The sequence below is a fragment of the Anastrepha ludens genome, chromosome 2 (assembly GCF_028408465.1).
Source record: "Anastrepha ludens isolate Willacy chromosome 2, idAnaLude1.1, whole genome shotgun sequence".
In the NCBI taxonomy this organism is placed as follows: Eukaryota; Metazoa; Arthropoda; class Insecta; order Diptera; family Tephritidae; genus Anastrepha; species Anastrepha ludens.
In genome coordinates this window covers 29,058,525-29,086,400 of record NC_071498.1, presented here as the reverse complement: position 1 = coordinate 29,086,400, position 27,876 = coordinate 29,058,525, and the positions used below count along the sequence as shown (strand labels likewise).

At 34.7% G+C, this 27,876-nt stretch overlaps 1 long non-coding RNA gene across 1 annotated transcript; it reads right to left on the bottom strand.

Moving 5' to 3' along the window:
• On the bottom strand, positions 1-27,485 carry LOC128867310 (uncharacterized). The gene is made up of 3 exons (XR_008454982.1): positions 27,315-27,485; positions 25,725-26,821; positions 1-200 (listed from the first exon to the last, which is right to left on the bottom strand). It is a non-coding gene; the product is annotated as an uncharacterized LOC128867310 (long non-coding RNA).
• Between the last annotated feature and the right edge of the window lie 391 nt (positions 27,486-27,876).

The window sequence follows — 27,876 nt, the reverse complement described above, 5'->3', positions numbered from 1 at the left end:
TATAGTTATTTAACGCAGTGTACATTTGTATGTACATCGAAGCAAGTAAAATCAATTAGCAAATATATTAATTTATCGAGATCACCTTCTTTCTTTCCCTCTGCCTCTGCTTCCAAAACATGCTCGCATAGAATTTATGTGCATTTACTTACCAAAATGTTAGCGGCTTTCTCTTGGATAACTTCTCGATTTGGTGTAACCTGAAATTATTTACAAAAGTACGAGATAATGTGTGATTAGGAATTTAGATCTACATTGTTAGTGCTAAAATTTGTTTTGTTATAATCAGAATTAAGTTGATTAAGCTGCACAAAAATTGTGTTTCAGTTGCGGCGAAGAAGATAAGATTTTGATACACACTTTTTCACTTAGTCCCTACGATAATTCAATGAAAGTCTCAGTTGGTGAATACGAGCATATTCGCCAGAACTCTTGTTGATAGACGAAGAAAAACGCCCCTTTCAATTAATCTACTACAGTTCTACAGTTCAAGTAACGGTAATGGAAACATGGCAACATATGTTGATCGCTTCCAAGTTCGTCATACTTTACTGATAAGACCGTGGCACTCGCAAAAGATGCACAGTTCATACACTGAAGATTCAATTATGAGTAATCGTAGAAAACGCCTACAATTGGTAATGAACAGCGAGGCAAAATGAATTGAAGTACAAAATAAGAAAAAAAAATGTGCGCTAGCGAGAATTTTTACAAGAGTGTTGTTTTTAGCAAGAATTTTACAGTACTTATATTGGGTTGAATTGGGCTCTTGAGTCATTTTTAACATTTGGCTAAGTTTTTTGCGTTTTTTTTTTCAAAAATTGAAAATCCAAGAAAAAATTAAAAATGCTTGAAATATAGAGAAAAATTATAGAAATATGGAAACATTAACTTATAGAAGCAATAAAAAAGTCATATACAATAATATATATTTTTTTAGTTTGGTAATTCAACATTAAAATTTTCATTTTATTTACATGGGTTTCGTGGGTTCAAAAAATCGATTTTTTTAGCGTATTGATTTTTACAACATTTCAAGAATATTATCCTAAATTTTCAAGTCGATCCGAATAATAGTTTCGGAGATACAGGCTGTGCGCTCCAAGCCACTTTTATTGTTACTCAAAACATTAAACGCGTTTCTCTCGGAACCGTGTTTTCAAAGTGGGCACGAGTTTATGGTCTTAACTAAAACACTTATTTTTGTTTTCTCATTTTTGATGATCCTGCCAGGAGTTATGCTGATAACGCGGACGCACCTTTTCGAGGGGTCACCGGAAATGAAGTCACAATGGAGTAGTTTAAATTTTTTTTTTTTTTGAAAATTTCTGAAATTATTCTTTAATTATGTATCTATAAGACAGAAAAAAGTTTGAATTAAATAAATAATTTTTTACATAGAAAAAAAAATATTGAAAATAGGCCATTTTTTACCCGACGAAACCCATGTAACCCCTTAATAGGGTAAACATTTTGATCTCATTCTATGTAAGATGCCTAAAGAATAACTGAACTGTGTATTTTTATGCGTTATCGCACACTGCTTTCGTCTAAGAAGACACCTACTGAAATTTTATGAGGCATATTTTTGTGGTTAATTTTTAGACATCTTCGATCCGACAAACTTAAAGTGTCTTCGATGTTTTAAAATAAGTGTGAAAATGACACGCACTGATTTTTGAAGAGCTATGCGCCATTTGGATAATTTTCTGCAATGTTTGCCAAATTGACAAAAATGTAAATTATCAACAAAAAAATGTTTAAGGTATAGAACAGAAATTAATAAAAAAAAAATCAAATTGTCGGTGCAAATACTAGAAATTATTGTAAATGTCTTAGATGTAAGCAAAATTACAAAACTGAGGAGTGGAAAACAGAAAAAAAAAAAACAGAAAAAAGTTGATTTTCTAAATACTAGAAATAAATGTCTTAGATGTAAGGAAAATTACAAATTATTGACATCTTTTTGCTTTATTTAAGTAAAGATTTTAATCAATAATCCATCAATAACTAGCACTCTGGTGCGGAGCACAAAAGACCGTGAGGTCGAAGTGCAAACCTCCAATAAATCCAAATCTAGCACTCTGCGCATGGAGCGAGTCGGTGTGAATCTATACAAGGTGAGGACACTAGAACAACAAAGGTATTTACAAGCATTTGGTAGCTTGATTGCCAAATTGGAAGCAGAATGTAAACTAACAAGCAAAGCAAAAAAAAAAAAAACAAATTAGTTTCGCAATCAAAACACCAAATTGCAAAAACAAAAAACAAAAAAAAACACACAAACAAGCTGCTCCAGTAACAACACCTTGTTTGAATTCGCCTTCGAACGCATCTTCTTGAGCTCGAGGGTTTTCATGAACTGAATTGGAATTTGGAATCAGATATGCGAGGAAAATTTAGAGATCACATCAACATTCACGTAGATTTCAGCTAAAAAATATTAGTCCGAAAATAAGAAAATATTATTTATTTATTTATTTAAGTCTTTGACTACCAGACATGCCTATGTTACAAGTCAAATGTCATTAAGAGCTAAAATGCATACTTAAGTGAGAGCTCAGGAGTTATAAGAGAGCTCTGGTTTTTGCAAACCAAAATAAGATTTTCAAATGTTGAGCAACAAACAAAGTTCCTCAAATGAGCTGAAAAGAAAGGTGGATAACTGCTAACTTGGTTGAAAGTATTCCGAAATTAAGTTCCGAAAGCTTTAAGTTTTAGCGGAAATTATTTCATAAGCTGCAAAAAACCTACACTCTCTTGAAGCTTCTTTGAACAGTGAGAGAATAAATGGGTGCGCTCAGTGTAAGTGATCGTTAAAGCACAATTTTAAGAAGATTTAAAGCGAGTTAAATTTTTTCGCATTATAACTATAAATCTTGTTTAGTGAATTTGAATTGAAGAAGAAGAATTCAGTGGTTAAAAGGCAGTCAGTAAACAAAAGTCAGTCAGTGGGTCGATAAAATATTTATGTTGCATTTAGGTAAAAGAAGTTTAAAGTAAAAGATGTATGTAATACAGCTGTGGACACATGAATAGCACAAATTTTAAACTAATATTGAGTTTGATAGAAAAGTAATGGAGTTAGGGGAAAATTTATTTTAATATTTTTTTTTCTTTAACTTCTATTAAAGTATAGAAAAAAATATGAAATTTAAGAAAGTTAAGTGAAAACTATTTTATTATTTATTTTTTCCTTAAGCTTCTATTGGAGTACAGGGTGTCAAAAAAAAACAAAAAAAATATATGAAACTTATGATACTTATATGAAAGTTATTTTATTATTTATTTTTTTCTTTAGCTCCTAATGGAACATAAGGCGTAAAAAATATAAAAAATGTATGCAAGTTAAGTGAAAAAATTGTATTATTTATTTTTTTTCTTTAGCTTCTATTGGAGTACAGGGTGTCAAAAAAATATATATATGAAACTTATGATAGTTAAATGAAAAAAAAATGTATTATTTATTTTTTCTTTTAGCTCCTAATGGAGCATAGAGCGCCAAAAAAAGGTGAAAAAATTAAAACTGCAAGTAAAAATTTCAAAAACTAGGATGGCTTGTGGATCAGAATCGAGCTTGCGTATTGAATCATGGAAAGAAGGAAGGAACATTACCAACAACTTGCGGAGACCATGGAACGAAAATGTGCGGAAGCGCTTAGAGACGGAGAATAGAGCATAAAATCGTAATATTATAAAATATAATATTTTTTAGCGTACAAAATTCTAATCGGATTGAAACGCCTTTATTTCGACCAATTTTTGGATTGTGCCATTGTCGCTGTTGTTTGGCATATCATCAGAGTGCTCCACCAACTAAAGAAAAAAAGTGACGCTTACATCATTTCAACTGATTTCTTAACATTAATAAACATGGGCACATACTAAAATTTATTTGGGAAGTCAAAGGCTCAGCGAAATACTTTGAATCCATGAAGGAAGCAAAGTATGTAGTTCTTTCAGGTCGCAGCTCTAAATCATCTCATAATAATTTGTATATTTTAGTGCTTTAAGCAATGAACTTTTTATTTGCCTATAGTTTGTAAGAAACCTGTGTTTCCATAGATTAAATTTATAAGTAAATGAATAAATAAATAAATGAATAAATAAATGAATGTGTAATAAATAAATAAATAGTCTTTAAGGCAAACCTGTGCCTTTTTTATGTTGCCAAGTGTTTATTTGCAGCAATGAATTCACTTTTTATATACGAAGCGCTATTTATGAGTGCTTAACTGCATAAATACCAGAAAAAAATTATAATTGTATATAAAAAATGTTAAAACATGCAGTAGCATCTGATTGCTGCAAAAAACAAAAAAATTAAAAAAAAAATTAGTGCAAATTTTTATTTAATATATTTTTGCATATAATTTGATTTTTTTTCATTCAGTATAAACTTTTGTTTTTATCACTTAATTTTGTTTCTTTAGTTCCTTGTGGAGCTAAGCGCGTCAATGTAAAGGGTGGTTAAGTTTCAAGGGCCAGTGTTGATTTTGAATAAAATAGAATTTTTTTAAGGACTTAATGTCATTTCTCTTTATTATGATAATACTTGTACGGCTCAATTACGTATGGAATAAAATATCAGCCAAATGGGCGTCGCAGCGTCGACGGCACTCCTCCATCCAATGGTCCAAATTTTCAATGACGCTGAGGCATAATTGAAGTTCTATGCCGTTAATGTGCCGAATTATCTCATCCTTTAGCTCTTGAATTGTTGCTGGCTTATCGGCATACACCTTTTCTTTCAAATAACCCCAAAGAAAGAAGTCCAACGGTGACGTTGACGTTTAGGTGTGGTTCACATGCAACATCGGCCCTTGAAATTTAACCACCCTTTATATAATGGTCCTGTTCTTATAATTTAGCTCTTAGTTCCTAGCGCAGACTTTCTTTTATTTTTTCAAACTGTGAAATTTTATTTCTTTCTCCTTTTCTTTTCTTTTCTTTTCTTTTCTTTTCTTTTCTTTTCTTTTCTTTTCTTTTCTTTTCTTTTCTTTTCTTTTCTTTTCTTTTCTTTTCTTTTCTTTTCTTTTCTTTTCTTTTCTTTTCTTTTCTTTTCTTTTTCTTTATCTTTTTTCTTTATAATTTATGAGATGCTTCAGTAATTTTCTCTCCAAATCTTATCAAATATCTCCTTCTATAGAAATGCTTAATATTTTAATTTTGGCTAAATATTTTTTAAATTTATATTTATACACAAAAATGTAATTACAAGGTGGCGCAAAATTAATCACCTTTTCGGAAAATTTCTAGGTTTTACTTGTGCCCTAGACAGCTGCAGTATATGAGTGCAAACTGGCAAGCCATGGAGCGCTTAACTCTTTGGGGTAAATTTGGCGTCTGAGACACGTCATTCGCTTGCTTGCCCTAGGCGCGGGTGACGTGTTTTGTTTTTATTAATTTATTTTTGTTTTGCAATTCTAATTGCCTTAAATCATCTGAATACTGCATAGGTCACTAACATTTTAGAAAGAAATTAAATTTTACATAAAATGTACTGCCTTTTTAGATACTACTTCAAGCAACCAAAAAATAAATCCGTTCCATATGTAAATATGTTCTCAAATAAAATCATGTCCAAGAGGTTAAAGCACACAATACCGATTTCCATGATTCAAAATCATAGTTTTTTTAATTAGTAAAAAGTTATTTAAAAACAAAATTGGATGATTAATTTTGCGCCACCTTGTATTTTGAAAAATGTTTGGTTCATTTATGTATTAAGCGTTCAATTCTAATAGAAATTACGAAATTTGCTTTAATATACAAAAATATACCATTTGTAAGAATATTAAATTAATAAAAAATGTGTACCTAAAACGAGTAAATTAAAAAAAATAAATAAATAAATAAAGAACTAAAAATAAAAAAATAGTTAAAATTAGTAATTAAATAATACTTTTAAAATAATAATTATTAAAAAAATTAATAATCAAGTGGTGAATATCCTGCAGAGACAAACGCGTACGATCGAAACCGTGTCTATGTCAGCTTCGACATCGAGAAGTCACCCATTTTCACACGACAGTCGGTTCAACGTTTCCGTAACTATTCGGATTCAAAGGATGCCAATTTCTTAGCATGAAATATTTAATGCTGCTGCAATAAGATAAAGTAACCAAGTTTGTGCTCAATGAGACGGGCAGTATAGCCTGAGCATACACTCGGACATATGTACATATGCAGCTAAGTATGTAATTCTTATGGGAGGGAATACTGTATTGCTAATGTAATTTTTTTTTATTTATTGCTAGTATAATATAAAATGTCACACCACCATTACGCAGCGCACTAGCTAAAAGGACCTACAGTGCATTTTCCTATATAAATATTTTTTTTTTATTGCAGAGTAATTAAACCAACCCTTTATATAAATTTACCAAAAAAGTGATTGACTACCTAAAAAAAAAAAACAAAAAAAAAAAAATAATAATAATTAATCTAAATTGCATATATCTGAAAATAATAATTCTGTGATTAACGCCTTTTATTGGTCTTACACTCCTACAACTCAATTCGTTAAAAAAAAGCAGAGGGGTCGTGAGCATCAAACGAATGGCAGGAATACCGTATGCTTAAGACCAATTGGAGAATCACATTCGAACTTGATTTTCCCTAACTGGAGAAAAAGGTGTTAACCTATTTACACAAACGTTGTGAAGGGGTAAAAACGAAACAAAAACTAATTTCAAATTGTAAAATTTCTCTTCTTGTTGGAAAAATTCAATTGAGAGCAAAAAAAAAAAGGCGTCTTGAGCGATAAAAGTACATTTGAATCTCAGTAGAAACTGCAGCGAGTTAGCCAGTTACGGATATTTTACAGTGTAACATAAAACGTCGGAACGCATAAAACCAATTATATGCCTACGAGGTGCATATTTTCCAAACGCATCTTTTAATTTTAGTTAGCATTTAATTTTAAGACTATCTTCATTGAATTTGTTGTTCACCCATATCCCATAAAATATCTTGTAAAATCGCAAAGCCGTGTGTTTTGCTCAATTTGAAATTTTTATTTATATTTGTGTAGCATATTTGGTTGAAAATTTTCAGTGATTTTTGTGATTTTCACCAATACGTTTTTTCGATATTTTACCCTTAGAGTTTTACAAAACGAAGAAGCGTAGTTTCGAGAAGTCTATTGCGAACGCTCGAGCGCCCGAGCACTCAACTGCTTCAACAGCTAGAGAGCGTGCAGCATTCTTGGCAGCCAAGGTGGCAGTGATTTGCGGTATTGTTCGAGCCAGTGCCCCGTACCCAAGCCAAGGCTAGCGCCAGCGCCAACTTAGCCTGAGCTGGGACTGCGTGCCTGCTAAAAGTGCGACTGGCTATGTGCGTTGTAACGTTGTTGTAACAATGCGGGTGCAGTTGTTGTTTTTGTTGGCATTGTTGTTTGGCTGCTATATATGTACGCATGTATGTATGTATGTATGTTGGAGCGCTTAACGCAGTTAAAGCTTTTTCAGTTGCGCCTAAACATCATCACCCAGAAACACACACAAAAATTGGCCAACTTATGAGCGCGCGCGCTTACAGGTCGTGTGCTGTTTTATTTTTCGCATTTCGCATTTCGCATTTGACTTGGAGCTTCTTTGTTGTGTATATCGCTTGTGAGGTTTTTTGTTGCTTTCCAGTTGCACACGCATACTTGCACACACACACACGCACTAACACAAATGCATGTTGTACTACACTTAACCGCATATATTAATCCATGATTTCGGTTTGAGTTTCTTCATTTTGCCTCCTCCAAATTGCTATGCACTTCACTTTCATTAACTATTACATTTTGAACTTTTCGCTTGCAGTATTGTTGTTGTTTTATTAATTGGCATTTTAATTTGGCTTTGGTTTTCACAACAGAACAGCGCGAGCACAAACAAGAACACTGGGAATCGTCCATATAGTAAAAACAAAACCGATTGGCGCCAAGTTCGTTGTCCAGGTATGTAGAAGGTTGACGAAATGGGAGAAGAAGCGAAATCAATGGCTGGTTTGACGCGGCGCGTTTGCTTGTGTTAACAGGGTGATAATAAAAACAACAATGAACGGAAATTGACTGCGTTTCGGGGATAAACAATAGCGGCGACGATCAGCATTGCATTCCAGGCATTCACACAACATATGCGCCAAAAAGTATGCATCGAAAAAGTGCGCGCACACCGAAATACTACAGCAACATAATAAATAATTCAACCCAGGGCTACGTGCTATGAATTTGGCAACGCGTAAATTATAGAAACGGCAAGTATAATAATGAAGAAGCGTCGGCAACGCGGCGGCTACATTTTTACTCTTTGATTGATTGCGCGTTCAAAATCGATTAAAGCGCTTTTGCGGCGTTTTGTGCAGAATAAAGACAATTTTTGGCTTGTGTTGTAGAGTTGGCATTTTCATTGTTTAGCAAAGAAGTAAATTACGTTTCAGCAGTAATAAAATTAAATATTGAAGCGGTTAGCGAGAGGTGATTTCGTTTAGAATGTTGAGTTTTTCACTGGTTTTTTAATTGCATTGTTACGTAGGGCTCGTCGAGTTTAGATTTTTCGTTGACATGTAAATTTGTTTTGTTTATTTTTATATTAAATTAAGATGTACTTACATTCGAAAAGTTCACCAACATCTGTATTTAGTAAATGGAGAATGTGATTTTATGGGGTTTTCGTGTGATGTATTTGGCCAGGCTATTTGGGCAGATATCGAAATTGTAAATACAAGTTTTTTGGAACAACTAATTTTGAAAAAATTTTAAAAGATTTGAAAATAGTAAAAACTCAAGCGGCTTTTATTAAAAATAAAATTAAAAAAAATAGTTATTAAGAACTATTAAAAAAATTTGAATTGTTTTATGGCATTTTCGTGGCACACAAAAGATATTTCAGGTCGCAGTGCCAAATCCTCTTTAAAAATTTTATTTTCAATTTTTCACTGCCAATCGCACCGAGGAGTCGTTCAATTTGGAATATTTGCTGTTGCTAGAACTTTATTTTAAACACTTTTTTTTTAGTGAAATTGAAAAAAATCTAAAAATTTGAATTGATTTTCAACTCTTTCGTTTAATTTTGTTAAAGATTTTTTTCTTTTATGAACTAATTCAAATAATATTGTACTAAAAATAATTTTAAGGTTTTTATAAAATTGTTGGTGTTACTTAATCAGCAATGCATAATTTATTACACCATTTAATTACTCCAATAAAAAACTCATCTTCATCTTCAGCTCTAAATATTGAAATTGAATTTAATCATTAACCTCATTTTAGTAAAAAATTCATTGCGAATTAAATTTCGAATTCATTTCGCGTGTATTTAGAAAAATCTGCTAGCCTTGTAAATTTTTTGAAAAACTAAAAATATTTAAAATTTCGCAAAAAACGCTTTTTGGAGTTGCATCCATTGAAATTGGCCATAAAATCACACTTCACTTATTCATAATTTTCGTTAGCAGGTGCTTTTCGTAAATGTACTGTTTAAGTGGCATTAATTCGCACAATTTGAAAAAATTTATTTACCAAACACCAAACAGTTTTTCCGAGACTGTTCAAATTGTTATTCCTAGTATTCCTCGATTTAATAGGCGGAAGAATGGCTTATAAGGATGTATTATTATGTTTTATTCAACACAACAGTATATTTTTTTTTTCGTTTCTACGCGTTCAACGTTCGCACAATTTTCCAGAAAAAAAAAAACAAATCACTCAGATTTTTAAACCTTAATGAGGGAAAATGAATTAAGAAAAATATCTATTTCGTATTTGATTTTATTTAAATATTTCTTTTGAATAATCAATTTTAATCATTAAATTTGTTTCAAATATTTTTCTCAACAAAAATTTGAGAACGAACTCGCGTTGGAGACAACGTACAAGTGTACGCTTAGCATTCGCCGGACCCAAGACGAATGTCTCACAAGAAGGACATGCCAAGTCCTTTTATATTATAATTTGCACACAAATATTTTATAACTAAACACCGCCGAAGGAGTCGCACTGTCATACTAAACTCAGAGGCAAGTCAAGGCAGCCAGCAAGCGCTCAGTATGGTCGAAGACATACATCCTGGGACGCATACAAACGCACACACTTGTAAGTACACTTGGACGAGCAGTGCCCACTCACCCAAAGATAAGTAGCGAGTGGCTGCTTAACCGGCCGACCAGATTGGACCTTCCCCACCCTCGCATTTCACTGAATTCACTCAGTATCTCCAATGCGATGAGGCGAGCGACTCATAACAAATTCCACATTTTCTATAATGTATAAAAATTTCCCTTGCTGTTGCATCTTCCCTTCGGCATTGCAAAGGAAGTAGTAGAAAAATAAGAAGAAGAAGAAGCAAAAGCAAAAGGCTAAGTCCAAGCAGAAGCACAGAAGCACAGAAGCAAATGTGAAGCAGATGCAAAAGAATAGCTGTAGGAAATGCCAAGCAGCAACGGTGGAATAGAATAATACAAAAATAAATTAAGTGTAGAATGAACAAAAAGTGGGGAGACCGAATGCGGTACGGTTGAAGGGGCACAGAATCCAAGTGTCCAAACGAACAAAACTACCGGCCGAAGGTTTGTACAGGCCGAATGCGCAGCACGAACGACCGACTGCCGAGCGAATGCCTTGAAGTATGCAGTTGCCAACCGACCAGGCAAATTTCCCTCCGTTCATTATTTTGGCCGTACGTCCCCCACTCATAGCAACGAATTTCGTGTTATCCCCTTTAGTCTTATGCTCTTACAAAACGCCCACACATAACACTTACAAATTCGTGTATGTATGTATGTTTGTATGTATAAGCAGCGCTCATTGAAGACTAATGCGCAGCGCTGCTTTATTTGATTTATGTTTATAAGTTAACACACATACATATATACGTATAAATGTTATATATTTATGTATGTACATATATATTATGTGCGCTCGCTTATTGCTGCTCGACGAGATAACTGGTGGGGCCTTTTATCTGAAAGCCCAACTTATTCAAGCTCACCAAACTAAATATGTATGCATGAGGAAAAAAGTCAGCAGCATACTGTGTACTTGCTTGCAAAAGCAGGCGAAAAGGCGAGTAGCCGAGAAACTGAAATTGGGCGCAGAAGCTAAGAAAGTTATGGGCGATATGGGGGAAGGAAGGCGCAGAGATAATCAGCCAACCAACTACTACCATGACCCAACGGTAAGCGCTAGATCCACCTCGGGCTAACATGAACGAATTACTTCTTCAGCTATTCATATACTCTACTTTCTTCCTTTTTAGCGCTGACCCATCTTGAATTTTCAATTCCTCTCGCAGCACCATGCGCCAAGGTGTCCCCTGCAGCCATGCCATGCCATTGTGTGACATTAAATCTGTTGCTGGCGATGCCGCTAAAGAGCGCCATTTAGAGCTAATACCTTAATGTGCTTCTTCGGGAGCAAAGCAAGTTTACTCTTCCAACAAATACATAGCGCATATACACATATATATTTGTGTCTGTGTGCACGGCTGCAGTGTAACCGAGAGTGTTTAGCAGCGTAGCGTTGAATTTGAAAGCACGCTTGGGAGCTGGCGGAGTTGGTCCAGTTGCTGGTCGGTGAAAAGGCTGTTGGCTGCGGTCATGGCATGCAATGGAAGGGGAAAACTACCACAAGCAGAAGTTTGCTCACTTCGAGGACAGCTCGCACGCTGATTCGCTATCTCTACTTTGTTTACACTGGCGGTTTTGAGCGCGTTCACGATGTTTCACAAGCATCGAAGAATATGAATTTGTTGCTTATGGAAAAAGTTACGAAATTTTAAATTTTTGGTGCTTCATTTCATTTACCATTCGACAGTTATTAAGCGCGAACTAAATGCAGTTTTCGCGTCTAAATTTTTGTTTAGTTGCGTGTGTCAAAAATTATTGTTTGTGTTGAATTTTATTTATTGCATTTCTTTATAGTCACTACAAATGACGCACGCGACTCGTAGAATTTCAAATTGATTAAATATATGTTTGTATGTATTTTAAATGTCGTTATTTCGGTAATATTTTGTAGTCGAAGGAAATTTTCGAGCTAGCCACACACACACTACAGCATGAGAGACTAAAAATGAACTGAACTTTATAATGCGTTGTGAAAGTCAAATACGGCAAATTCTACCTTCTAAACACAAATAGATAACTTGAGCGACGGCCACTGGGCGACGACAAGGAATAAGTTAAGCCAAAGGCCATGCCGGATGCAGGGGCCAGCAGGTATGCTAAGAAAATGAGCATTGAGGATGAGCATAAACGAAGATATGAAATCACCGCACGCGCATAAAACAAGTTTTGCCAGATATCTACTCCTTTCCTAATTCTCAGAAAGAAGGTAATAAGGGATCAGGAGTAAATGTTTCAGAGTGAGTTTGTTACACTTTCTTCGAATTCGACCACATGCACGAACACAAAGGCATAAACAAATGCGACAGAAGGAGGCAGCCGTTCGTTATTTCGTTGAGAAGTAACATCTCCGATTTTCACACTCACACGCACGCACACACACACATTCATCCGTCATCGCATATTCTAATGTACGAGTAGATTAAATATATTATTTAAATAGGTAAATTTTGAATATTACGAAAGAGAGACTAGCCACCCCCATACGGCCATGAAAGTTGATTCCAACGCCAACATCCACATCAACATGCACACAAAATGAGATGAACTCACACAAATACACAAGAGTAACACAGTCTCTTACTCAATCGAGAGCATACAAATATACATATTTATGCGTTCAAATGCAGGCTTTTGTTGTTGTGTGTTTCATTTCGTTTTGACTTCGTTAATGATGAAGAAAAAGATGCAAGAACCGCACTTGCCTAAAATAAGGTGGTTTGTCGAGCAATGGCAGTGGGGTGGTGGCCGCAAACGTGAAATCCAGCACAGCAGATACGAGTACAACTCACCGCAACCGTACGCTTACATCGCCTAAGATAAACTAGAAGAAGCGTGCACTTCGGCGTGACGTATACGCAACCCCAATACAAAGTACAAAGTGGTGATGTAGAGAAACAGATACACACACCTACACTTTGTTATTTCATGACTGTGAGTGAGTGCGAAGAGACGAGTAGCAGCAAGCCAGAAAGCAATTCATACAGGACGGTTGAAGTTGTTGAGATGGTATCTCAGGCGATCTAAATACTGAGCGCTCTCATGCTAAGCAAGCTGTCAAGCATGTGAAGCCTGTATAGCCAGTGTAGCCTGTGCAGTGGTGGAAATGCTTGCATAGTGAGTTACATTCCATTCGACTGAACTGAGTTGCGTTGAGTAAAGTTGTCTTAGAGGTAATTGAACAGATAAGGGGTTACGGGCTGCGTCATCTGCCGGGTGTACAAACAGAGGTATGGACTTGTCTTTGTATGTGTGAATGTGGACGGCTGCTGTTAGTTTCTTCAGTGCAGCTCCTTTACAACTGGCTTTTGAGTGGATGGCAAGCACAAGTCACTCAAAAAGCCTTGGCGTTGGCGGGGCAAGTTTTTCGCCGTTTTAGGCAGATAACTGAAGCAAGTTGTGTGTAGATAGTTTGAAGATGTCACTCCATCCTTACCATTGTTGAATCTATATTCTTTGGTATTTCGTTGTTATCAGCTACTACACTTGCAGGTGTAGTTTTCCTTTATCCAAGCAATAGATTTTTTGTCCGTGATATATCGCACCTATTGCACTACGCATTTGCTTCAACGCCATACTTTATAATTTATATTTTGAAAATATTTTTTTTTGTTTGTTTTTATGCATTGAAATTTGTTGAACTGTCTTTTCTTTTTGATTTCTGAGCTTAAATGTGGAACTAACGTTGTTTGGTTTTTTGTTTGTTTTTTTCTTTTTTGCTTTTTGAGTTTTCGAAAAACTCTGCTCATTAAACACGATTTCGTACAAACTTTAGTTTTGTTTTTCAACTTTATTAAATTTTATTTAGCCGGTTAATGCGCGTTAAAGAGGACAACAACAACAGAAAAACGAAATTGAAAAATGCGAAAAATTAAAAAAATTTGTACGACGACGTTGATGTGAAGCTTTGTACTAAATCGAAAAAATCAGTTAGCCTCGTTGTTTGGCGGCGCGTATAGGCCGCGGCGACGCCATCGATGCCGCGCGCGAACGCAAAAAATTGTTTGCAGCATACATGCGGGCACAAATGTGTCCAGACATGCATATAGGCATAGATGTACATGTGTGTGTGCGTGTGTGTGTGTGAATGTATGAAAGTGCATAGATGTCGGTAAAACAACAGAGAGTGGCGGAAGAGCGAATTGGAGTGGGACGAAAACAGGCCGGCGGAAAGTAGCGAAAAAGTGTCAGAAAATCGAAGGAAAAGGTCGCGCATTCGCCGCGTGAGTGAATTTGCCCCGCGCTGCAGTAGAAATGATGAAAGCAGCGGTATTGTTTAGTGCGGCATGAAGGGGACTTCAATAGTGATGCTGAGGCGGGTAGGCACCACCACCTCTTCTACACTACATCCCCTCTTTTACTCTACATCCCCCTAGTTCAAAACGCATACCACCCTCGTGGGAGAGGGGGCGTAAATGCGGCATCTGCATCGACAATGCGCGCGCATAAGAGAGCGAGAGTCAAAAATAAACTATATAATATCTATGTACGTGTGCCAGAGTACTCATACATGTCGATTATTTATTTTGGTATGCGCTCAGCGTTAAGCTTGCTAAGTTCGTTAGAGAGAGCGCATCACGCAATATGGTACGAGCATTGGAGCACCGCTCAAGCATTTTTACATACTTCGATGTATGTGTGTATATGCGACATGTAGTCTTTTGCACCCTTCGTAAATATATATGCACATGCATGTATTTTGTTGGCAGCCTGTGGGTGCTTGGTTTGAGATGAATTTGCCTTCCACGGGTAGCAAATCATATACCCACCTTCTAGCTGTTCCTTATATACTTATACGTTATGTGCATGTTGACGGTCTTGGCTTCTGAATCTACTGGAGAAATACTTAAACTCTGGCGAAGAAATAAATAACTTCTCTCATTTTGCTCTATCGCAAAAGAGTTTTTACTTACATCAACATTTGGTGGTTGTTTGTCTTCAGCATGAAGCCAGCGTTATTTCTGCTCAATGTCTCAGGGCATTGTCGAAGGCAACTCATTTGCGTACGAGCTGCTTTTTTTAGATATTTTAATCTTTATCTTGATATATTAATCTGCTTGGACGCAGCCTTAGATGCCGTTTTTTTCTAAAATAAAAACGGGGAAGGAAATTCATGCCCCTTTTTAGAATTAGAATTTGTAAGGAGAAGACATTTTTTATGTATTGAGCAAATGCGATATTTTTTGTATTTTTTTTTTCCTCTTGAAAGTATATATGTACATCCATATTTTAGTGACACAATTTTTGCGACCACGTGATCTTGAAAATAAATGCGGTGAGGGAGTAGAAAAGTTTGACACATGGCATAGACCCTTTCGTTCGAAAAAATCTCAAATTTAGCCTTGCGGTTACTTACGAAAATAGAAATGTAGAATATTTTGCCCAAACTATTATTCATTTCGCCAAATACGCACTTTTTCGATTTTGCTGCCTTAGATAAAGTTACAATTTCGCCGTAGGATTAACATCCGCGAGCGAGATATTAAAAAAAGCACAACTCGAAATTTCTTAATTTTTATAAAATTCTTCCTCAATTTAAAAAACAAAATATTATTATGCAAATTATCAAAAAAAAAAAAAAAAAAAAAAAAAAAAAAAAAAAAAAAAAAAAAAAAAAAATTTGGGCTCTTTTGTGCTACAATTGGCAAGCATTTTATATTAGTTTAGTTATGTTGTGATATTCGAAATGCACTGTGGCAAACGATTATTGAACATACAACCTTTTTCGAGTTATGCCTCTTTCTTATTTTTTTAATTACTTTTCATTTACTTTACAATGTGGAATAGCAGAGCAAAAGTGCAATAGCGGAGCAAAAACAATAAGAGCAGTGCATTTTGTTTTTGCTTTTGGTCCTAGAATAACAAAATCTATGAACACAGATTGAAAGTTTAAAGTAATTGGAACTAAATTTGACAATTTAGAGACCAAATAAATAGAAAAAAGTCAAACCAGCTGCTCTACTGTTACTGCCTGCATTGAAGGGCCTTGAATTGCTTTGGTCATAACTAAAAATAATTCAATAAAATATTTGCGAAAAATTTATCAAAAGAGTCTTCAATGTGTATTGGCTATAACCCAAAATAGTTCGATAAAAATTGTACGAAAGTTTTATTAAAAGAGTCTGAAATCAAAAAATTAGGTTTTCCGGCAACCTTCGCATGCTTCACTCATACGATTTTTTAAAGATTTTTTTTAAGATCACTTATTGATTTCAAATCAAAAACTGCTCATGCCAATTACTTTGACCTCTCAACAGTTCACAGAGATTCTTAAATACCTATTTGAGACTAGCTATGAATTTTAATAAATAAATAAATAATAAATCGTAAAAATAAATTCAAATAATTCCGTAGTTTGAGGATTGGGGATTTAAGGAGGATATTGACCGGGATTAGAGCTCCAGGTACCCGGGCATCGGCAGTGCGAGTAACTTGATACACGCTCAACTGCTCAAATGTTTGTTCGAAATTTTCGCGCTTTCGAACATTTTGGGTAGCTAAGCAAATATTCGTAAATTTTATTTATCAGTTTTCTAATGGTTGTGTTTAAATAGTTTGTAAAACTGAAAAAATGTGCCGAGAAGAAAGTCAAAATAATCAAAAGTATTGCTCGAATTAATCGAAAAAACCCGATATACGAGGGCTTATGTTCGAAAAATTTCAAGTAACGGACAGCAAATAGGAGTGCGAGTACTCGTTGCTTATTTGCCCTGACTATTCGAAAGTGTGCGAATAAAATCGAGTGCCCTAAAAGAGATCAAATAATCCCTAACGCTCGAGCGGAATCACAGCGGAACTATTTAAAATTTGTCTTCAAACTCGACGACTCTGCTATGGGGTAGGTGAAATGGTTGAAGTGCCGGACTGGCACTCCTCAAGTAGCACTAAAGCGCCGTTTTGATCTGCAATGGAAACAATGCAAATACAATAATTTTCAGTGCCAGCCGAACGAGTCTGCTGCTGGCGCTGCGGTAGCTTCAGTTTACTTAATAATTTTATTGTCATGTAAGCTTTTTAAAATAAAAAATAAAAATTAAAAAAAAAATTTTAAAAAAAATTAAAAAAAAATAAAAAATAAATAAAAAAAGAAAAAAAAAATTAAACAAATTAGAAGTTAAAAAAAAATAAAAGAAATTTTAAGTTAATAAAAAAAAATTTTAAATTAAAAATTAGAAAAAAAAAAATGAAAATAAAAAATAAAATTTAAATAAAAAAAATTTAAAAAAGGAAAAAAACAATTAAAAAAAAGAAAATTAAAAATAAAATTTAAATAAAAACAGTTTAATTTTCAGTTCATAACATAAGGACAAAAACAAATCATATTAACTTAATTTACTCTGCTTACAAATTAAGATTGCAATTTTTTAAAAACATTTGTGTTTATGTAACGGTAAATGAAACTCTAATTTACGTTTTAGATAGCTAAGTTGAAGCAAAGTCAAGTCAGTTCTGTTATCCATTAGTTTTTTTTTTTGTTTATTCAAATTTATCATGCCGACATGGCAAATAAAGGAAAACTCTGTAAAAATTCAAGTGCAATTTTTTTATATAAAGGGTGGTTAAATTTCAAGGGCCGATGTTGAATGTGAACCACACCTAAACGCCAATGACCCCGTGGGACTTCTTTCTTTGGGATTATTTCAAAGAAAAGGTGTACGTCGATAAGCCAGCAACAATTCACGAGCTAAAGGATGAGATAATTCGGCACATTAATGGCATAGAACCTCAATTATGTCTCAGCGTCATCGAAAATTTGGATCTTCGGTGGGAGGTGTGCCGCCGAGGCTCTGGCGGCCATTTGGCCGATATTTTGTTCTATACGTAATTGAGCCATACCAATAATATCATAATAAAGAGAAATGATAATTTCCTAAAAAAATTGTTTTTTATTCAAAATCAACTCCGGTGCTCGAGTCTTAACCACCCTTTATTCAAATTTTTAATTTTAATTTTTAATTTTTTTTTAAATACATTATCAATTACAAATACAACAACATGCAACAATGACATTTCATTTAATGCGTATATCATTTGCTTGTATGCTTAAATATTTTTTTATTGAAATTGCTACGAGTAGCTGGTAGTATCACTGGAAAAAATTTGAGAGCGCAAAGGGTTAGTAAAATTTTGTAATATTTTAATATTTTTAGAAGCAACCTAGTTCCAGTAGTAAGTACAGCAGGAACTTAATTCTTACACGTTAAGGAAACCGGGTTCAGTGCAAGTTTCGGGATTGTCGCAAGAACTGAAGTTTTTTTTGCCATATAAATTAAATAGTTTTTTTACTAATACCAATTCAAGTTCATTTGTTTCTATTATACATATTAAATACCCCTCGAAGCGATAAGTTGCATTTCAAATTTAAAAAAATAATTCTCAATTTTGGTTTGGATAAGAGCTTCCAAAATAAGCCAAACTCAGCAGCTTTGTACAATACATCTGCTCTTTTGTCAAACTTAAATCCATAATTGAAGGCGTCACTTTTATTTGAAAATTTTTCTCCCTAAATTTTTTGCCATCGTATTTCATACCTCACCACTTTTTAGAGTTTGCCAGCCAATCATTCCCAGCGTGGAAGCCTCCAGGCTTATCCTGAATTTTGGCATGTAACAACTTGGCTTTTTCTTTTAGCATATCACTTGTAATTGGCAGTTTTTTGACCTTTGAGTCAGCAAACCAATTGAATAACGTCTTTTCTATTTTTGGAAACTCAGAAGTCTTAAGAGTTTTCCTTTTACCCGGATCGGATTCAGATCGCGTAACAAACTTTTTTATGTACTTTTCATTTTTTTAATACGAGTTATTGTTGCTCTATGCACGTGAAAGTGTTTAGCCAATGCATTAATGGAAATTTCCGCATTTAATTTGTTCAAAATGTCAAATTTTTCTTTTATTGTGAGCAGCGTAAATTTTCTCTTTGCCATGGCCATGGCGACACAATGGGAAAGTCAATGCAAAACTGTTATTTCGTCAGCAAATGAATCCACTAAATTGATTCAGCTGATTCAATTCAAAAAATGCCATTGCCAGAAAGACTTTCCCGAACTTTATTCTCAAATATAATACGTAAAAGGAGCAAAACAAAAATACAAAACAAAAAATTTTGCAAGTATTAAGGTAATAATTTTTTAAACGCCGCAAGTAGCAAGTACTCAATGAAAAAGCAAAAAAAATTGTGTCGCAACTTTGATTTTTTTTCTCTTTTTTCTATTGTTAGTCGAATTGGCAAAAGTGTGACGAGTTATTTTACAATTTTGTGAATTAGAAATACACTGACATACCCAAGCCCCCACCACCAACAACACTCACTTCCTTACTCATTCTCTCCTTACCTCTCCTACTTGTACTCGTATTCGCTCATATTTTCTTCACGTTTCTTAGTTTGCTCTCCTACTCACTGATCTTTTCTTGAATGACATTATCTAAGCTAGTCTCCTTCTCTTTGTTACCTTTGGTACATAACAACAACAACAATCTACATTTTGACTCTCACAATTAGTTTTGAAGCTCATATTTGTTAACTTAGTTGTAAGAATTGTGTAAACTTAGAATTTATTAATAGAATTTATTAATAGAAGCACGAATTATTATTATATTTTATAATAGACAAAGATGTCTATCAAAAATGTCTAGTTCCTGGTTTTTCCATGCATTTGTTTGTAGTAAAACAGCAAATAATTTCATTTTTATTTTACTTCTAACATCCAGAAAACAAAATCCTTTCTTTATTGCATTGATCTCAGATTTGTTTTTTTTATGTGTCTTCCATTAATATCTCAACTGCCTTGAACCACTAAGTAATTTATTTATTTGAAATTATGAATAATTAAACTATATTACGAAAGGCACTGGTAGCTAAGACTATCGGCCTAAGATTAAGTAATTATTATTAAGTTAGATGGAAGATCACTACAAATTTAGGACTATTGCCCTACAATTATTTGTTTAAGAAATTCGCACCAATGTAAATTTAAATATTAATGCCAATAAATATCTACTACCGGCACGAAACGGCAGTCAAGTCCGTTTCGACATTTTCGGCATATTCACTTTTCCTATGAATAAACTCTTGTGCACTGAATGTTTTTAGTGTTCAGATAGCGAAAAATATTAGACGGCTAAAATAAATTTAAATTTTTATACTTTTATAGTAAATAAATTACTCTTAAAATTGCGGTGTGATAAAAAACAAAGGCCAAAAAATGGAATGAACAATGCAAGGCGCATTCATTTAAGGTGGTGGCACTAGACCAACAACAATGTTTTGTAGGTTTGATTGCCACAGCAAAGTAGAAAAAAATAACGAATTCGCTTTGTTTCCACATGGACCCGGCGAAAGAATAAAAGCAAATCAGCTGACCACCTTTAATAGAATCGCCTTGGAACAATGCGTGAAATTCAAATTTATTCGAAACGTTCCTCCATCCATTTTTTGTTGAATGTTTGGCCGCGCTTCAAATTCAGTTTGTACCGTCGGAACGAGGAGACATTTTTATGAAATATGTCTTTATGTTAGAAATGCACTCGCTGGTTATATAATCATTTTAGTAGCCAGTACACAGTTTACCGGTAGCTGTGTTTACCGGTCACTGGACGATCGGCGGAAAAGCTAGGATTACCATTTAACCTGCAGAAGCTGTGCTGACCTTTCAGAGAAAGAAACGGTGGATCATTTTCTTTGTAAATGTCCGGGTTTGACAGCTAGAGGACTAAGCTCACCATTAAACGTTTCGAAATAGTATCAAAACAGCGCTTTAGTGCTACTTGAGGAGTGCCAGACCGGCACTTCAACCATTTCACCTACCTAACTTGAGATGGGGAAAACTGCCTAAGCAAAAATTATATTTGAGAAAAAAATATAAAAAAAAATAAATGAATATAAAAAAAATATTATTAATTTCGGAAAACACAAATGCGATAAAATCAGGACACTACTGAGCTGCCACAAAGATTTAAAATGCAGACCTTAAGTAAGGAAACGGGAGCTTTATAAGAGTCAGGTAATTTTTTTAAAATATAATTAATTGTGTTTAATAAATGCAGTTAAAAAAATAAAAATTAAATAAAATCAAATATCCAAGAGGTAGTAGCGGCAGCGCAGCTCATTCAATTTTTTTCCTATTTATTTGGTCCTTAATTGGCACATTTTGTTTCAATTACTCTAAATCGTCTGTATTTTTTAATAGATTTTTACATTTTACGGGGAAAAAGTAAAAACAAAAACAAATACCATACATTACTCTTGTTGTTTTTGCTCTACTACCTGTTCAAGTGGCTTGGATGAAATTAGTATTTCAGCAAAAGAAAGAAGATTTGGTATTCCAAGCAAAGCGCGCCAGCTCATCAGGTTACTAAACTAGAATTTTTAAATAATAACTATTATTTTAATAAATTTAAGTGTGAATTTTTAAATATTTCATTTGGTGGTATGAGCAAACTGAATTTATTATCTAATCGTAAAGGCGTCAAAAGTGAGGCCTAAATGTCAGTAGTGAAAAATTCCTAGACGTTACGTCTTTTTTAAGTCATCTTTGACATTTGACAGATATAGAATGTTATGCGATAGAACAACTCAATAAAATTAGTGAAACCTATTATGAAAATGATCGATCTTTAAGAGCAACATAACGCAAAAATTCCTGATTTTTTTGGTGTACATAATCGTTCGAATGAGTCGACAATGCAAAGGTTGGCGAACAAATTTCAAGAAACTGGTGCTGTCGAGGAGAGAAAAGGATAGAAAAAGGACCAGTCGAGCAAACCAAAAACTGGACGTTTTGTTAGGAAAATTGCTGCTGTAGCGCAAAGTGTTGCTGAACAACCTTCAGCATCGATATCTCGACGTTCTCAACTAACAATTAAGCATTGATGAATTGACTGCTTGGCGGATTCTACCTTGAGTCCTACTGGACATTGCCCACATTTAGGTAAAGTGGTTGAAGTACCAGCCTGGCACTCCCCAAGTAGCGCTAAATGGTGGACACTTAAATGATGTCATTTTTTAAAAATGAATTGTTAGGAGCCGTGCTTGGAAGGAAAATAGTGACACCTGAAATAATCTAAATTTTTATATGTTTTATTTTAAAACAACATCTTGGCGCGTGTTTGTTTTAAAGACCCTTTATAAACTTTTCATTCATTCACTCTGTCAAGTGTAGTTAAGAAACAAGAGAAAGATACCTGCTAAATATTTAATAACCTTCGCTAGACGTTTATAAAAAGTTAGCAAAGTCGATTAGAAAGCGTAATAACTTTTTAGAGTTATTTATATTCCATAGCAAAGATGCATAACAGAAGGAAATACCAACTTGATCAAAACGTTCTCGGAACAACCACCAGGTGACACTCTGAGTCAACTGATTTGAGTTCTGTTTTCTTTTTGTTTTTATTTTTGTTTAGTTGCCACAGCTGTGATTAACATTCCTAGCAAAATTTTGTGGGCCATTGCTTGAAATTTGTAAAAGTTACGCCGCCTTCAGTAAATCTGCCTCGATCGATTTTTTATAGTTTTAGAAATTAATTTATATTTGCAACAATGAGTTTGTACTAAATTTTGGTTTAAATATGGATTCATACGAAAAGCTTAAAAATCTTGGAAAACTGCTTCGGTACTTGAGCTGACTGTTAATAGAAAATTGCAAAGAAAATAGCAGTTTACCGATAATAAAGTTCCAGAAATACTACTTCAAAAGCTGGCATAAGTGCGTTGGAGTTGCTGCGGTGTACTTTGAAGGCGTTTAAATCTCTTTTAAGGAAGCATCTTGGATTTTGTATTTTCTGAATATTTCCTGGGAGCATTTTGAGCAAGGTGGTAAACTCGAAATCGACTTTCGTATAGAGTTACAGAATAGCACCTCTTACAGTGAGACTAGAAACGCTTCATGATGTTTTTTTGTGAAAAATGTGAGTGGGTTTGTATAAAATAAATCAAATTGCATATAAATTCCTATAAATATTTCCATTTAAAATACGGAATAAAAACTATTCACTTAGAAAAAAAGTGTGCTTGAAAAAGTGGAAGATGGCAAATAAACCGATGGGCAGGCAGTGGCAAACCTCCGAATGTATTTCTGCCATGAAAAAGCTCCTCATAAAAATATCTGCCGTTCAGAGTCGGCTTGAAACTGTAGGTCCCTCCATTTGTGGAACAACATCGAGACGCACACCACAGATACTAGAAGGAGCTGGGCCAAACACCCAAAAAGTGTGTAAGCGCCAATTATGTATGTATGTATGTAAAATTATAATACAAAGTTCATAAATATTTTTTTATAATTTTTTTTTTTAACTAATTTGATAGGTTTTTAAGCAAGTGGGTATGCATACATACATACATATCCGTCAACTTTTCACAAGCAATTTCTTGTTTGATAATTAGAAGGTGCTTTGCTCATTGCAGTTGCTTTTCCCACACAACTACATATGCATTTTTTTATTATTGCAAATGCATAGTTTTGATACACTCAAAAAAACCTTTTTATATTCTGATGCATAGGACAAACATTAATTCATTTTATTACGCGATTATCTCTAATTTTTTACACTGCGGAGGAGGCGCACGGCCAAGCACCTAACAAAAGTGTAAGCGCCATTTATTTATTTTTTTTATATTTTTATTTACACTGCGTGCGAAAAGGCGCTAAACTGCCGCTTAAAGCAATTTTATTTTAAATTTTAATGCCAAGTCTTGATTGAATCAAACAGGCAGAGCAGTAAGAAGAAAAGCAAAAGGAAAGGTGTCAAACGGCCTTATACAAGTGCCTCTGAGATGTTCTAACAGGAGTAAGGGCAGAAGTGTAAGAAATTGTTACTCTTTGAACTATTAAAACGGCAGCTACTTGAAATTTTTGCGTAATAAATTCTCTTTGGAGACATTCCCAACTATGAAAAGCAATTAAGTCATGTAAATCAGTTAATTTTAAGATTAAATTCAGATAAGAGATGAGATAACTAATTTTCTGGATTATGCTTCTATTTAATACTAAAAAAAAACACTAACAATAGCAAACGGGTTTCACATATTTCACAGCAAATGTTACATAGAAATATTTTGAGTGTACCGAATATATTTCGGGAACTTTTTGATCAAGTTAGTAAGAGAACTTAAGCTATTGGATTATTGCTTGCTTTTAACACTGCTCACTTGTCTTTCCTTATTTAACTATCTACTTGTATGTATGCATTTAAGTTTCACAAATTTTCTAATAAACTAAGTGAAAGGTTCTATTAAATTTTTTTCAAGAAGAAATCTTGAACTGAATGATCAGCGTTTGCCCTGTCATTGGTGTGGTATTAGCTTGGGGAAAAATACATCCATTATTTTCTAGGCAGTTGGCTGTAGTGATCGATACTTCAAATTTGAAGTTTATGCTCGTTGTCGATTAAAATTTATTTTGCTGTTTTTCGTTTGTTCCACTCAGTTGTGAGTTACAGTGTGTCACCAATGAAAATCAATGAAGCGAAATTTCGCTACATTTTACAGTTTTTCTTTGATAAACGCGCGAACGCAAGCCAGGCCACTGAAAGGCATTTTTGATGCTAAAGATACACCACGCACAAGAAGGCCCGTTGACGAAAATGTCGATAAAATCACAGAAATATTCGAAGTTTATCGGCATTTTAGTAATCTTAGCATCGCCCAGGAGCTAAAGATCGACCATAAAACAATTTTAAATCATTTCCGCTAATTTTACTCAAAAATAATGGATTTTAATTTCGCCAAACTAATAAAGGGTTTTCCAGAGGGGTTTAAAAGGTGTTATTTTGAATAGGATTGCGCTATCGAGAGATGATTAACGATTTTTTATGGCCGGAATTGGATGGTATTGATCTGGACAACGTTTATTTTCAACATGACGGCGCTACGTGCCCACACAAGCAACGATACCATTGATTTTCGGGATGGAAAAGTTGACCGTGTTTTCTCTCGAAGAGGTGATCACAACTGGCCACTGAGTTCTTGTGATTTAACACCTTGTGACTTTTTGCTTAGGGGGCCACGTGCAAGAGAAGGTCTACGCCAACAGCCCAGGGCGATTCAAGACCTCAAAGATGGAATTCCTGAGGCTATCGCGAACATAGGGCAGCCACTTTGCAATTCGGTTATGGACAATTTCATAAAAAGGATTTTGTTCTGTTAAAGTAGTCGTCGTGGTCATTTGCCTGATGCTATTTTTCACTATTAACGGCTTACCTTCCTCTTTGTAATGAAATAAACAACCGATCATTTATATTAAAAAATAACATTTTTCTTTGAATATCAAAATAACACCTCTTATTGGAATACCCTTTAGCATTTGTCTTTGAATATCAAAATAACACCTCTTATTGGAAACCCCTTTAGCATTTTTCTTTGAATATCAATATAACACCTCTTATTGGAAACCCCTTTAGCATTTTTCTTTGAATATCAAATAACACCTCTTATTGGAAAACCCTTTACGTCAATCGAATTATGAGTATTTGCGCTCGTCCCATTGGTCAAATGTTTCACAGTAAATTTTTAAGGTATAAAAAGTGATAGCAATTCTGCCAAAATGTTCAATTTCCATGCAAATAAAGTTAAAAGTATTTATGCATACAATTATTTGCAAAAATCATTCACCTACAGGACAGTTTACAGATGTTATTTATCCATAATTTGAATTAGTTTTCTTAGATAATATCTCAGCAACATCAAGCCCATGTAGAATTTGGGCGAGAAGTGGCAGTAGCGGCGATAGCGTTGATAGCTACTGTTCTGGCTACTGTTCCTGTTGCACTTACTGCGCCAAACATGCAACGTCAACGGCAACAAATCCGTGGAATTATACTGTTTGCTCTTGATGAACATTTGTTGTCGGTCGTCGTCGCCGCGGCACATGCTTCACATGAACTCCAAAGCATTTGAGTTTGACGGCATACACCTGGAATTCTTTAGCTATTATTGCAATTTTCGTACTTTTATCTTTGGATTTGAATTACGAGTTTGAGAAACGGAAAAAAATTAACGCTCACTAAGTTAGTATTCTGTCAATTTGGTGTTTGTATGAAATATTCCAATGTCAGAACTTAGTGCGATAGGTGAACACAGCAATCACAGGCACAAGGAAGAACGACAACAACGGCTACGGCTACGGCAACGGCGACGGCGACGACGACTGTAACAGCGGCGACGGCGAAGTGGCGCTCGAACCTTTGCTGGCTGTTGTTAATTTGTTATTGAACGTTTGAAGCAAAATCTGTGCAGAAAGTACCAAAGGAATCACAACACTAATGTTGATATTTGCGATGCAGGCGTGTTGATTTTATTTTTATTTTTTTCCCCCGTTTAATGTTTTTTTTTTGTTCAGTATCTTTTAGTGTAAAGGTTCTAACTTAAATCAAATGACGCATTATTTGCCTTCAAAACGTGCTGATTTGTTTTGAAATAAAGTTGATTGGAAAAAACGCAAACGCTTTCATGATCTCATAATTTCACTATTCTCATTTCGTATTTCGCTTCGGCTGACATTTACTTTTAATTGCCTTATTAGTGTTACTTTTTAGTTATGTATTCTGGAATTTTTATTTTTATGTTTAATTTTATTTCTTTCTTCACCACCATATCACCTTATCGGGGCACCACAATTCAGGTGGCTACGTGTGTACGCACGTACATAGCCATGTCACATGCCCGCTGCACAATCATCACAGCGCACTCTTGTATTTGTAAATATACATATCTCTATTTCATTTTCATATAATTAAATATTAAGTATTATTTTTGAATGTATGCGTTATTGGCACACACACACGCGTGCGAACACACAGCACACACGGCACACGGCACACCGGCATACAGGCACTCACGAGCAGGCGAGGCAGCAGCAGCAGCATTAGAATTTGGCAGCAACAACTTTTATTATTGCATGTACGTGTCAAACATATTTTATATATATTATATATATATATATATATATATATGTATATGTTATATTATATATATATGTATGTATATATATATATATACGTACATATATATATATCCACATAACAATATAAGAAACGCACTGTGAAACTCTGGGCTCTTCGGCCGTTTGGATTTGGTCAGTGGCAGTGCGGCTGCTGCTGGTGCTGCCGCCTCGTACGCTTTTGTGTTTGCAATTTTTGCTCTTTTTTTATTCAATTATATTTTTACGTATATTATTTGTATATAATTGTGAGAATTTCATTATTACAATATAATGCTGGCGGGTTTAGTTAGCTTCTAGTTGTTCGGCGACCGTTTGGCGTTTGGCATTTGCTTTCGTTGCTTTGCGTGGCAAGGCGTCCGTGCGCTACAGAGAAGAGACCCGACCGTTGCGTTTGTGTGTTTTGCCGAGAATATAAAAAAGCAATGTTGTACTCAAAAGACGTCCAAAAGCCGTATGCCAACTGATACCGGGACGATGGATGCGTTCGGCGCATTCGTCTCCATCGTCGTTATCGTGGAAGTCAGCGACATTGCAGCCGCTTCTACCAGCCACATCCTCATACTCATACACAACTACAAAACACCATGGCTATCGACAACACCAACGACGTTCCCGTTTTTATAGTCATTTCGTCTAGGTTTCTGCCCTTGCATTTGTTGGTATTGTTGTTATTGTTGTCGTTGCTTTAGCCGCGTTATATTTATTCTTTTGCTGGACATTACGCGCGTGAAAGTTCTCTGTGCTCGCCTCAGTCCAGCCGCCCCCCTGCTTCTGCTTCTGCTTCTGCTGCAATATGCACCACTTGCATTGTACTTGAGTTGGGTTG